Here is a 12583-nt window from a genome sequence, read left to right as displayed (position 1 = left end):
CAGTCATTATTGTAGTTTTCCAAACAAAATAATAACAAAATGTAGGCTTAGGGAAAAAGGCACTTGAAACATTTAAATAAATCTTTTTAACCTTGAATAAGTAATCAACAGTTACTTTTAATTGCCTTTATTACAATATTTTTTGTGTTTATGAATTCAAAATTTCCTAAATTCCTAAATTTTTAAAACTTCACCATAATTGAGCATCATATGTTTTACACTGACTATATTCAAGAATAATTCAGGAAAGCATTATTCAGAAGATTTGTTAAAGTTTAATATGGGTAGATATATTCAATATCTAGTTGCTACAGGCACCAGAAATATTTCTGCCCTCTCGTGACAAAAAATCCTATATCAAATCTCCTTGTCTTAATTGCTAAAATACTGCATTTGAGTAATTCTATGCTGTACAATCACCACAGAGCAGAGCTCAAAACACAACTTTGTCATTTACTAAATATTTGCTTTTAAGACCAGAATGAAGGGTGAGAGCCTTCCCAGCCAGAGCTTGGCTACCACCTCATTCAGTTCATTCAAATGGCCAAATGACCAACGGCTGTCTCCTGACCTCAGGGAAGAGGTGGACTTTGTGCTAGGGCTCATGAGATTCTCTGCTATGAAGCAGGAAGGGGGAGGAGGACCTTCTATTCATAAAACAGCAAACTTCAGAAATGCTATTTGAAACATATGCTGAGAGCATACATTTGAAAGAGGTTCCCTTTTTTTTGGTCCAGTGAATTTTTTAAGGATCTATCATATTATTCAGAGCCTAGCACTTTTTCTCTAACCAGCTTGTTATATGAAGCATTTTTTCCCCATTTAATATTTGGTGTCTTCTTAATCATTAACCTGTTCGAAGGCTGAAGAGATTGTGTTTAATTAATAAAGCTGAAAAAAAAGTTTGCTTTTTAACAAATAGTTTATTAGTCTCAAAAATAAAACTTTTTTTTTTACATTTCCTTAGCCAAATTTATTTGTTTTCTTAAAGCTTTTATTTAAATTACAGTTAGTTAATATACAGTGTAATATTAGTTTCAGGTGTACAATTTAGTGATTCAAAACTTTTATACAACACCCGGTGCTCATCACAAGTGCGCTCCTTAATCCCCATCACCTATGACATCCATCCACCGAACCCACCTCTCTTCTAGTAACCATCAATTTATTCTCTATAGTTAGGAGTCTGTTTTTTGGTTTGCCTCTTTCCTTTTTTTCCCCTATGCTCATTTATTTTGTTTCTTAAATTTCACAGATGTGTGAAATCATGTGTTATTTCTCTTTCTCTGACTGGCTTATTTTGCTTAGCATAAAACTCTGTAGCTCCATCCATGTTATTGCAACTGGCAAAATTTCATTCATTTTTTTTTTTACAGAGGTGGAGGGATGGGCAGAGGGAGAGGGAGAGAGAGAATCTTAAGTAGGATCCACACCAGCATGGAGCCTGAGGCAGGGCTTGATCTCATGACCCTGAGATCATGACCTGAACCAAAATCAAGAGTTGGACGCTCAACCGACTAAGCCACTCAGGTACCCCAAAATTTCATTTTTTCTTATGGCTAATACTCCACTGTATTTATATACCCCATCTTCTTTATCCATTCATCAGTCGTTGGACATTTGGGCTCTTTCCATAATTTGGCTGTTGTAGATAGTGCTGCTATAAACGTGAGGGTATGTGTATCCCTTCGAATTAGTATTTTTGTATTCTTTGGGTAAACACCTAGTAGTGCAATTTCTGGATTCTAGAGTGGTTTTATTTTTAACTTTTGAGAAACCTCCATACTGTTTTATAGAGTGGCTACACCAGTTTGTGTTCCCACCAACAGTACAAGAGGGGACCTTTTCTCCACCATCCTCACCAACACCTTGTGTTGCTGATTTTAGCCATTCTGACAGGTGTGAGGTGATATTGCATTGTAGTTTTGATTAGTACTTCCCTCATAAGGAATGATGTTGAACATCTGTTCATGTGTCTGTTAGCCATCTGGATGTCTTCTTTGGAAAAATGTCTATTTATGTCTTCTGCCCATTTTTTTAAAATTGCTTTATTTGTTTTTTGGGTGTTGAGTTTTACAAGTTGTTTATAGATTTTGGATACTAACCCTTTATCGGGTTTGTCATTTGCAAATACCTTCTCCCATTCCATAGGTTGCCTTTTAGTTTTGTTGATTGTTTCCTTCATTGTGCAGAAGCTTTTTATTTTGATGAAGTCCCAATAGTTTATTTTTGCTTTTCTTTCCCATGCCTCAGGAGACGTATCTAGTAAAAAGTTGCTGTGGCCGATGTCAAAGAGGTTTTTGCCTGTGCTCTCCTCTAGGATTTTGATGGTTTCCTCCCTCACATTTAGAAATTCCATGTCTTTCATCCATTTTGAATTTACTTTTGTGTATGGTGTAAGAAAGTGATCCAGTTTCATTCTTCTGCATGTTGCTGATCAGTTTTCCCAACACCATTTGTTGAAGAGATGGTGTTTTTCCCACTGGATATTCTTTCCTGCTTTGTCAAAGATTAGTCGACCACACAGTTTCTGGGTTTTCCATTCTGTTCTATTGATCTGTGTGTCTGGTTTTGTGCCAGTACCATACTATCTTGATCACTACAGCTTTGTAATATAACTTGAAGTCTGGAATTGTGATGCCTCCAGCTTTGCTTTTCTTTTTCAAGATTGCTTTGTCTATTCGGGGTCTTCTGTGGTTCCATACAAATTTTAGGATGGTTTGTTCTAGCTCTTTGAAAAATGCTGGTGTTATTTTGATAAGGATTGCATTAAATACGTACATTGCTTTGGGTAGTATAGACATTTTAACAATGTTTGTTCTTCATTCCATGAGCATGGAATGTTTTTCCATTTCTTCATGTCAATTCCTTTCATCAATTCCTTTCATCAGTGTTTTATAGTTTTCGGAGAACAGGTCTTTTTTTTTTTAAGATTTTTATTTATTTATTTGTCAGAGAGAGGAAGAGAGAGAGAGTGCACACAAGGAGGGGGAGCAGCAAGCAGAGAGAAAAGTGGGCTCCCCACTGAGCAAGGAGCCTGATGTGGGACTCGATTTCAGAAACCTGGGATCCTGACCTGAGCTGAAGGCAGGTGCTTGACTGACTGAGCCACCCAGGCATCCCTTGGATTTTATTTTTTAATACAAAAGAATACATAATATCACCAGAAAGTGTTGCGTAATTGGTAGGGATAGCAGACCTCCCTTTTTGCTACTCCAAATAGGAATGAGTTTAAAACTTTAGCATTCAATACAGTCAGTGACTTTTTTCTTTTCTTTCTCTTTTTTATTTCTAAAAGAATAAGGTGATAGTATCCACATTTGTATACACTATAAGATGTCTTTCCCATCTTTTCCTGTTTATTTTATTTTAATCCCTTCTATCTTTCATTAGAATATGAATGTCTTATTCATTTCAAATGGGTTCATTGATCAACCTCAGTCAAAGGGGAAAAATGAAAAGATGGAAGTAATGAAGAAGGAAAGAAGCAGAAGGAAGAAGAAATACTGGCAGCCATTCATAAGCAAATATCCACAGCATAGCTGATATGATCAACATATTTTCTACTACTGCAAATAAATACCACCAATAAGGTTTTAGACCATTACCTTCCAGATATTTTTCCAAGTAGTCTTCATAAGCAGATATGCAGATATTCTTTATTTAGACATAGGTGTATTTCTCTATATGTCTATACCTTTCAATTAATGTATCATGGACATTATTCAATGTCGACACAGAAGTGACCATTTCTAATTACTGAATGTATAGGTGTACAATAAATTATTTAGCGAGGTCCTTAACAGATGTTTATGGGATTTTTTCAATTTTCTTCTATGAGAACAATGAATGAAGACACTTTTACATACAGCTTTGCACAATTGCTTAAATGTTTTTTTAAGATAAATTTTAAAGAAATTAGGTTATAAAAAGTGTATGTAGTTAAAAAAAAAACAAGCATATACATTCAAAAATGTCTTCCTGAAAGCCTGTACCAATTTACATCCTTACCATTAATGAAGAAATTTATTTATACACCTTTAGCATCGCTAAAATCTATTCAACTTTTTATTCTTCCTAGCAAATCTATAGAAGTCTGGGAAAGTAAAAAGAGAAGAAGGGGAAATGTCTACAAAATTGCTGCAGTCCATCTGTCTATGTAGGACTGAGCTCATGACTTACATCAACTTTCAGTGTATATATTTAATTTATCTTGGGGAAGTTCTTCAACCTCTTCTGCAAAATTCAATTTTCATTTGTATTTGTCCACATCCTTTCATATGTGATTTGGACAGATGCAGGCTATTGAATATAATGAAAGCAAATTTCTCAGTGCTTCCCTTGAGCTATTTTATAGTCCTGCTTTAACAAGCAGGAGATAGTCAAGAAATAATGAGTCAGCTATTTCTTAAAGATTTCACAGTTCTACATTCAATAAAGAAAATGTGAATTCCTGGAAGGTATAATAGTATTTGTGAAATATTTAACGTCAACCCCTGTGGAGGGCTCGGACAAATACACATCCCAAATCTCATAGGATTTCATGTTGCAGAATCTGCTAGTTTGCTGAATTCCCAAATGGGATTTGAGCATCACCGTGTGAGTCACAGGTTACTTTAGCAGGAAAAGGTATCAAAATATTTTGTAGTAAAGTTTAACTGTTGGCTTAAATGGCAGCAATGTTTTTTCAGTTTGGAAGAGCAATGAAGGGAAGGCCTTGGTGCATAAAATCCTGCTTATCTCGCTATCTGGATTATGAATGTGAAAGGATATTACTAAAACCAAAAGCATAAAAAGGCAATATGATGTTCCATCTGTAATTTATTTACTTAATGAATCATAGTGATGGATATCCTAATGCTGAACCATGAGATGCCATGGATTTTAAAATACAGAGATAAAATAAATGAATAAGATGATATGACTGGAATATATTTAAATTTTAAGTACATATTCCTAAACAGAAGAAAATGCTGTCTCAGAAAAGTTAGCCAGGATATGAAATATTAAAAACATAAAACTTTTGCTGCAAAACCCAGGTATTGGCTGTTGGCAAGGATGGGGAGTTTGCTCAGGATGAAGGGACAGGGACAGGTGGAAATGTCTCCAAAAGGGTGGGAGGGGATGGGAAGGGACAGGAGGTGATGGCAAATTAAATATCTTGGTGGCTACAGCTACTTATTTTTGTGTATTAATAAAGACACATAGATTATAATTTTATTAAAATAGTAAGTAAATGTTTAGGGGCATCATAAAATTATAATTTAAAAGTGAGACAATAGAAGAAAAACTTAACAGGACTAGCAAAAAACTTACTATGATGAGCAAGAACATAAGGAGAGGTAAAAATAGAAAAACTAGGGGCGCCTGGGTGGCTCAGTTGGTTAAGCGTTGGCCTTCGTCTTAGGTCATGATCCCATGGTCCTGGGATGGAGCCCATTGCTCAGCAGGGAGCCTGCTTTTCCCTCTCCCTCTGCTTGCTGCTCCCCCTGCTTATGCTCTCTCTCTTGCTATCTCTCTCTGTCAAATAAATAAAATCTTTTTTAAAAAATAGAAAAACTAATAAATAGTAAATATTATATACGATGAGAACAAAACCAAAATATTAATCTTCACAGTAAATTCAAATGAACTACATTTCCCTATCATGAAACAATGAATATCAAATTAGATTACAAAATACATACAATGTATCTTGTCTATAAGAAACCCACCTGAAATAAAATGAAGATGAAGGTTGAAAAGGACGTGCAGAATCATAAAGGCAAATGCAAATGAAAAAGTAAGAAAGACTGACAATAATGATATATCAGATAAAGCAAAGCAGGCAACAAATGCATTTATGAGACAAAGGGGTTATTATATCATGATAAAAGCTGTAGTCCAAAATAAGGTTAATATCTTTATTCATCAGACACACAACATCAAAATATATAAAACAGAATCCTTTGGAACAATAAAGATAATTTAATCAAGTAAAGATGCAATGCATTAAAAATAAGGTCAGCAGACTCCTTTACAAAAATTTACAAACATATATATATATATATGAATGACAGAGAATGTGCATTATTTTCTTATGTTATCAGAACATATACAACTGTGAATTATGTACTTCATCTCAGAGAGAGAGCCACAGAGGCCATATTCTCCAGTCAATCCCATAAAATAGGAATCAACAACAAAATCGTGAATAAATAACCAAAAGTACTCTTCTAAATAACTATTAAGCCAGAGTAGTGATTAGATGGCTGTTAATAGCAAATTAGTTAATTTCATGAGCATTTCACTTCCATATCTATGGAATTTTGGCCTTGATCGTTTTTTTTTTATACCAACAAAGAAAACCTGAGACTTAACCAGTTAAGAATTCAACTCAAGGAGACCAAATTCCAAGAGCTGAACTATTTTAGGCTTCTGGCTTACCTAGTGTATTTAAGGTCATACTACACAGAATTCATGAGGAGGCCTGGTAACAATTCAGGCGTTTTTGACAATTTCCCTGTCACAGGCAGGAGCAGGAGTCAAGGCTGTTCTGGTCCTGTTGGGGTCAGGGGCAGAGTTCTACCCAGGAATAAGGAAGAGGCATTTCAGTCAAGTGTGGGAACTTCTGGGATAACACCCCACACTGGCTACTCCTGAATGACTAGCAACCTCAGCTTCCTTCCCAGTTCTCAAGACTTCCCGTCCCCTAAGCCTTGCAGGTCAGTAGACAAGAATCTGAGAGAAGAAGGCTTACCCAAAGGTGGAGCCTCCGGTGAGCCAAGAAAGGCCAGATGTTGCAGGGATATGGGCATTGGGTCATTTAGAAAGAGTTCAAAGCACTTTTGTTCTCAGGAATCATCTACTCACTGACAGCTGGATGCACACTCGGGTCTGACGGTGCCAGGGCAGGGGGTAGCTGCAGGGAAGGTGTGGTGCAGGGGTGCAGGTGGTTCCTAGCCCAAGTGCCCACTGGGAGCCAGCCTGACCTTCAGTCCAGCCCCACTCCACTGGCAGAGTCAAGCCTTGCTTTGCCCACATCTCCATACCCACGCAAAGGATCACCTTCTGATTTGTGCAAAGGTGTTGAGGGGCCAAGAGTGTCAAGGGTGGTCAAAAGCTACACTACAGGTCAGAGGCTGCCACCTTTCTGGACCCAGAGAGGAGTCTGGGATGCAGCGGAGGCAATGGTGAACTGAGACAGTGGTCTGGCTCAAGTTTTCCACACTAAGATGGGGACAGGAGGAAAGAACACGGTGTCTTCAGGAATTTCTGGGAAGCCATAAGCGCAAGGGGTAGCATTTCCTCCTGCATCCCCCTTGCTCTCCCTGAATGAAGACACAGTCTTTTAGGTCACAGTGCCATGTGGGCAGGTAGGAAGTTGGCCTCCACCGTCTGAGCTGTGGTCCTGGAAGCCCTGAGCCTCGGGCCACAGAAGAAATAGGGCTGCCCCCTCCTTGGGCATCACATGCATCAAATGTGACCTGTGAGTACCAGGTATCTACCAACAGCGCAGAAGCCCAGGTCAGGCCTGGAGCTCACCGTCACCTCAGAGGCTGTGCACACCCCACCAGTGTCACCCTCCACTCCTTTAAACAACCAGCTCTGAGGTGGGACAGAGGTTTCCCAACCCTTTGAAACTCAACAGATTCAGGTGTATCATTCAGGGCTCTGTGGTAATCCAGGAGCTCGCTGCTTGGTTTCAAGTCCTGGAACATTAGCATCCCCTGGGAGACAAGACCCCCCAGGCGACTTGTGGGGGCATGCAGATTTGAGAAGGAATGCCCTACCAGACCATTTCCTTTCTGCCAAAGTTAGAATCAGGCCAAGGAAAACTATGAAATTGTTTTAAAGCTGAGATCTTTGAGTGATATGTGGTTGCCAGATCTTTTTTTCTGGTTTACTTCCTGAAAAAGTCTCTAATGCTGGCTCTGTATGCAAGAGTGAGAATCGTTGTTGGCATACACGGCTTGTTCTTCGCCCCCACCTCCCGCCCCGAGCCTGGAGTCTGACTCTCACTTCATAGTCCTCAAGGTTCTCCGGGGCTCTGCTGTTTAAAGAATGTAATATGAATGCTACTCAGTTGGAGAGCAAAGGGCTTGCTCCTGATGAGTGTATCCTTTGCAGAGCCCTGAACTAGTTAGTTCTCATCTTAGAAAATGTCCTGGCATCATATTTTAAATTCATTAGGAAGTACCTTCTTCCACTCCATACTTGTATTTGCTATGAGACAATGACCTGTCAGATATGTGATGTGCCCATCTCTCTTCTTCCAAAGGAAGGATTTACAGGTTTCTTGATTCAGAAATTAATTACTCAAGAAGAGGCAATTTTGTTTGTTTTCTTATGTTGTTATGTTTGATTGAGACACAGTCTATCATACTTCTATGAATGATTTCAACAATAATGGCATATACTTTCATCATCATTTTGTTTATAATGAGGTATAGATTGATAAAGTCTATTCGTCATAAGCAATATTTCTAAATACCTATTATATATGCATGTTTCTTGAGGCAATTTTAAAAAGAATTTGAGAAGTGTCTTTTTAAATGTAACATTTTTTTAATTCCCTGGGGCATTCAGCTTTCTCACCATGATACTGAAGAAGTGAATAGGGTGTTCTGTTTAACCAGCTGTGGTCTCATCTCTGGAGAGTTACAAAAGGGAAAAACATGGCCTCTCTCCAAAGATGTTACAGTCTAGAGGAACATCCACAAAATAGAGGAAAGTAAATATTGTATGATGGTTGTACTGTGTAGCTTGAAGATCCAAGAAGACTAAACCCATTGCTTGCTTTAGGAGTCTGAGAACACTACATACAGCATGTGTGACCTGGACATTCCACATAGACAAAGCCAAGCTTTTCAGTGCATATAAACCCCAAAATAAAGAAGATATCAGCCAGCACTTGTGTGCAAATAAACTACATATTGCCTTTCCCAGCATTTCTCATTTCAAGTATCCTCTTCCTATTCTAGCTTAAATTTGTCGTGAGGATGTCCTACTCATGACAAATACACTAGTTAGAGACCAGGGTGCAAGTCATGGGGCTGGGAACAGAGAGAACCTGTAGGCCATACCAGGACACACATCACACACAGAGAGAATGAAGAAAGCTGAGGTGAGGATTTTAATAGCACAGTAGATCTTCTGATGATCGATGTAATCCACATCCATTAGAGGAAGAAGAAAAGAAGAAGAAGAAGAAGAAGAAGAAGAAGAAGAAGAAGAAGAAGAAGAAGAAGAAGAGGAAAGAAAGAAACAGAAAAGTAATAAAGAAGCATTTTGATTCTAATATAGTGATCAGAGATCATTGCTATAGGCATTTAGAACTATAATTTACTATAATTTATTTGTGTGTGTGTGTGTGTGAGTGTGTGTGTGTGTGTGTGTGTGTGTGTTTGCGCGCGTGCGTGCACACACATTTGCAAATACAAATGCATGTGTTGGCATCCTGCTGTGAATTTTGGGACTGACCGAGGTGGTGAGAGTAGAGGGATCAGGAAGCTACAGTTCGATCAGTCTCTTAGGGTTGAAATTCTTTTGTCTTGCATTGATTTCCAGTGCTATCATTTTGATATACGGTATGAAAAGTTACCCTCTTTAGCATCATTCAGTATTCGTTTATGTTGTCTACCCTGTTCTGATGTGAGGTTTGACAAAAGGGTATGCCGAACAAAATGGAAGTGACTCCCATAGCGTTACCTCATGCTCTTTGATTCAGTAAGCAAATGAAGATTGGGAGTTACTCAGTTATTTCTTAAAAGGCTTCAAATGTCTATATCTGTTTCAATATGAGAAAAGTGTCAGGTCCTGCAAGATGTATTTCTGATGTAATTAATACAAACCTTTTCACTGGGCTTGTACCTCTCTTAATTCCAAATCACCTATGTACTGCAGGATGGCACTGCTTGACTGAGAGTTTATGTCTTAAAAACATTATTTTAGACCCTGTGCAAGAGAGAAATTTGTGCCAGATATGAGTCTTGATTTATAGAACTCGTGAGAGTGGGAGATATGAAGCATCTGGAATATACCAATGAGCTTCATGAGAAGTATAAATTTCAGGAAAGAACAGAGGCAACTTACCTACGTGCTTCGCTAAGGAATCCCAATATTTTCAGATTCTCTCGAGCATCCTGTTCACCAGGGAACCTTCTCACTGAGTCCTTAGTCTAGGCAAGAGACCCTTTCATGATAACTTTCATTAGAGTATGCATGTCTCTATTACTTCACTTAACTCCATTTTTTCTCATATTTCTCTTTTCTAGACTATGAATAAGTTGAGAGCAGGTAATATGACATTCATTTTTGCAACCCTGTGAAATAGCATCTGGCAGAGGAAACAATTTAATAAATGCCATTGGAATGTATGAAATCAAGAGAAGTTCAGAAAGGCAACTGGAAGGTATCATTTTGATTTTGAGATACCAACAACTTCTTTAAGAAATAAAAAATTCAGAAAGCAGTTACAATATAGAGTAGAATTAAGAAGATAATCCAGGGGCTCAGAATGTTGTGGTATTGAGGGCATCCATCCTTTCATTTGCAAGTGGGATGCCTCGATTTTCCTCAGTCAGCAAAATTTGATTGGTGGTTTAAGAGATAATAGATTTATTTAATTTTCTTTAAGCTGTGATACAAAATTCAAAGAAAAATTTTTAGAAACTAGCCTTTATTTAAATAAGACAGTCAATCTGGAACAATAATATTTCTCTTAGAATTTTTAAAACAAGTCATTTTCTAAATAATTGAATGGCTCTAATTATTTAAGAGATGGTCTCTCCTAACCTCTTTTTTTCTCCTACAACGCCCTCCCTCTCTACCACCTTTTAAGCTAACCTCTTAAGACACAAATATATTTGTAATAGGCATTCAAGAGCAGTCTGAAGGAGTTTGACTGTGGAAGGCTTTCAGGGGAAGGGAGAAAGTCATATTATTTGGGGAGGTCAAAAGGAATTCATAATATGCACATATATGATTTGTAGGCAGATAATCAAATCTTAGCCTGAAAAACAGATTTCAGAACAATTCTGGAAGAATAGAGGTTAATATATTTAAATATCAAATGGAATGTTTCCAGTGTACAATATAATTTCTATTATCTTAATCAGATCTATAAGGACATGATTATATTGCATTTTTATGCTCAAGTTTTTCATAAGCTTTCCTTGGAAGAACCCCTTAGGAATGGGTTGCTTTCTTGGTATTATTTTTAGCCTTATTATCTTCATTTTCAAATTGAAACCTGATTTTCTTGAGATTTATTTGGATTACATTATCCTATTACAGAACCTAGGCGGGAAAATGTCTTAGAATTGTAAGAGACCTTGCAGCTTTCCTAACCTAATCCCGGACAAGTTGAATAGAAAGACAAGTACTTGTCACAGTTTTATGAAGAGAACATGAATTTTGTATCAAATAATCTTGACTGTTGTCCTAGTTCTACCACCTACCTTGTAGATTTTCTGTTAAGTGGGAATGAATTAAAATCATTAATTAAATGAATTAAATAAAACTAGTTGATTAGATTAAATGTTTTAAGTATTTTGATTGAGCACCTATTGAGTTAAATATTCTGATGGAATGCACACTCCATTAAAGCAGGATTTTTTAATGTTTTTTCAGAGCCAGGAAACAATGCCTGGAGCATAATAGGTGCTCTATAAAATGTTTTAAAATCAACGAGCTTAGGGGCGCCTGGGTGGCACAGCGGTTAAGCATCTGCCTTCGGCTCAGGGCGTAATCCCGGCGTTATGGGATCGAGCCCCACATCAGGCTCCTCCGCTATGAGCCTGCTTCTTCCTCTCCCACTCCCCCTGCTTGTGTTCCCTCTCTCGCTGGCTGTCTCTATCTCTGTCGGATAAATAAATAAAATCTTTAAAAATAAAATAAAATAAAATCAATGAGCTTAAAAAACTTAGTTGCTCTAAAGAAATAAAACATTCTCACATTAAAACCGTGCTGAATATAATTCAATTTTGAATAATTAGGAGTCAGTATTATGACTTCCATATATCATGATATCATTAAAATGTTTTGATTTTGAGGTGCCAGAAGGTCATTTTGGAGGTTCTGGTTTTATGAGTTGATGGAAATGGAGTTTATTGGGCTTTAACCTCTGCTTTAAATTTTTCAGAGACACAGAGCTTACTATATATTTGTTCAAATTTAGGCTTTGTATTAATGTGAGACTGTCCTTGTGATTCATGGGAGAAAACCAAGAAATATGATTTCATTATAGGTAGCAAAATTTTGTCACCAAACTATCAAATAAATTCACTTATGAATCTATCCAACCACCCATCTATTCATATGTTTCTGTACTGGAGGCTGGCACAATGGATGAACTAGGAAGTGTATGGTGTAGAGTGATTCAATAGTCTTCCTGTTTAATATTTATTAGGTGTCCCCCCCCCCCAGTGTACTAAGCAACACACAGAATACAGATTCGATCACAGTTCTCACCTTCAAAAGTCAGACATAAGCACCTTGTAAAGTCTCTGTAGGATGAGGCAACTTGCCAAACCAACAACAAAAAATAAATAAGTTTAAAAGGTAGTGACTGCAGTTTTACTCTTGATTCTTGACTCTTTCT

Source organism: Ursus arctos, unplaced genomic scaffold (assembly GCF_023065955.2).
Source record: "Ursus arctos isolate Adak ecotype North America unplaced genomic scaffold, UrsArc2.0 scaffold_4, whole genome shotgun sequence".
NCBI lineage: Eukaryota > Metazoa > Chordata > Mammalia > Carnivora > Ursidae > Ursus > Ursus arctos.
The sequence above is the reverse complement of the archived record's forward strand: the minus strand, read 5'-3'. Positions refer to the sequence as shown.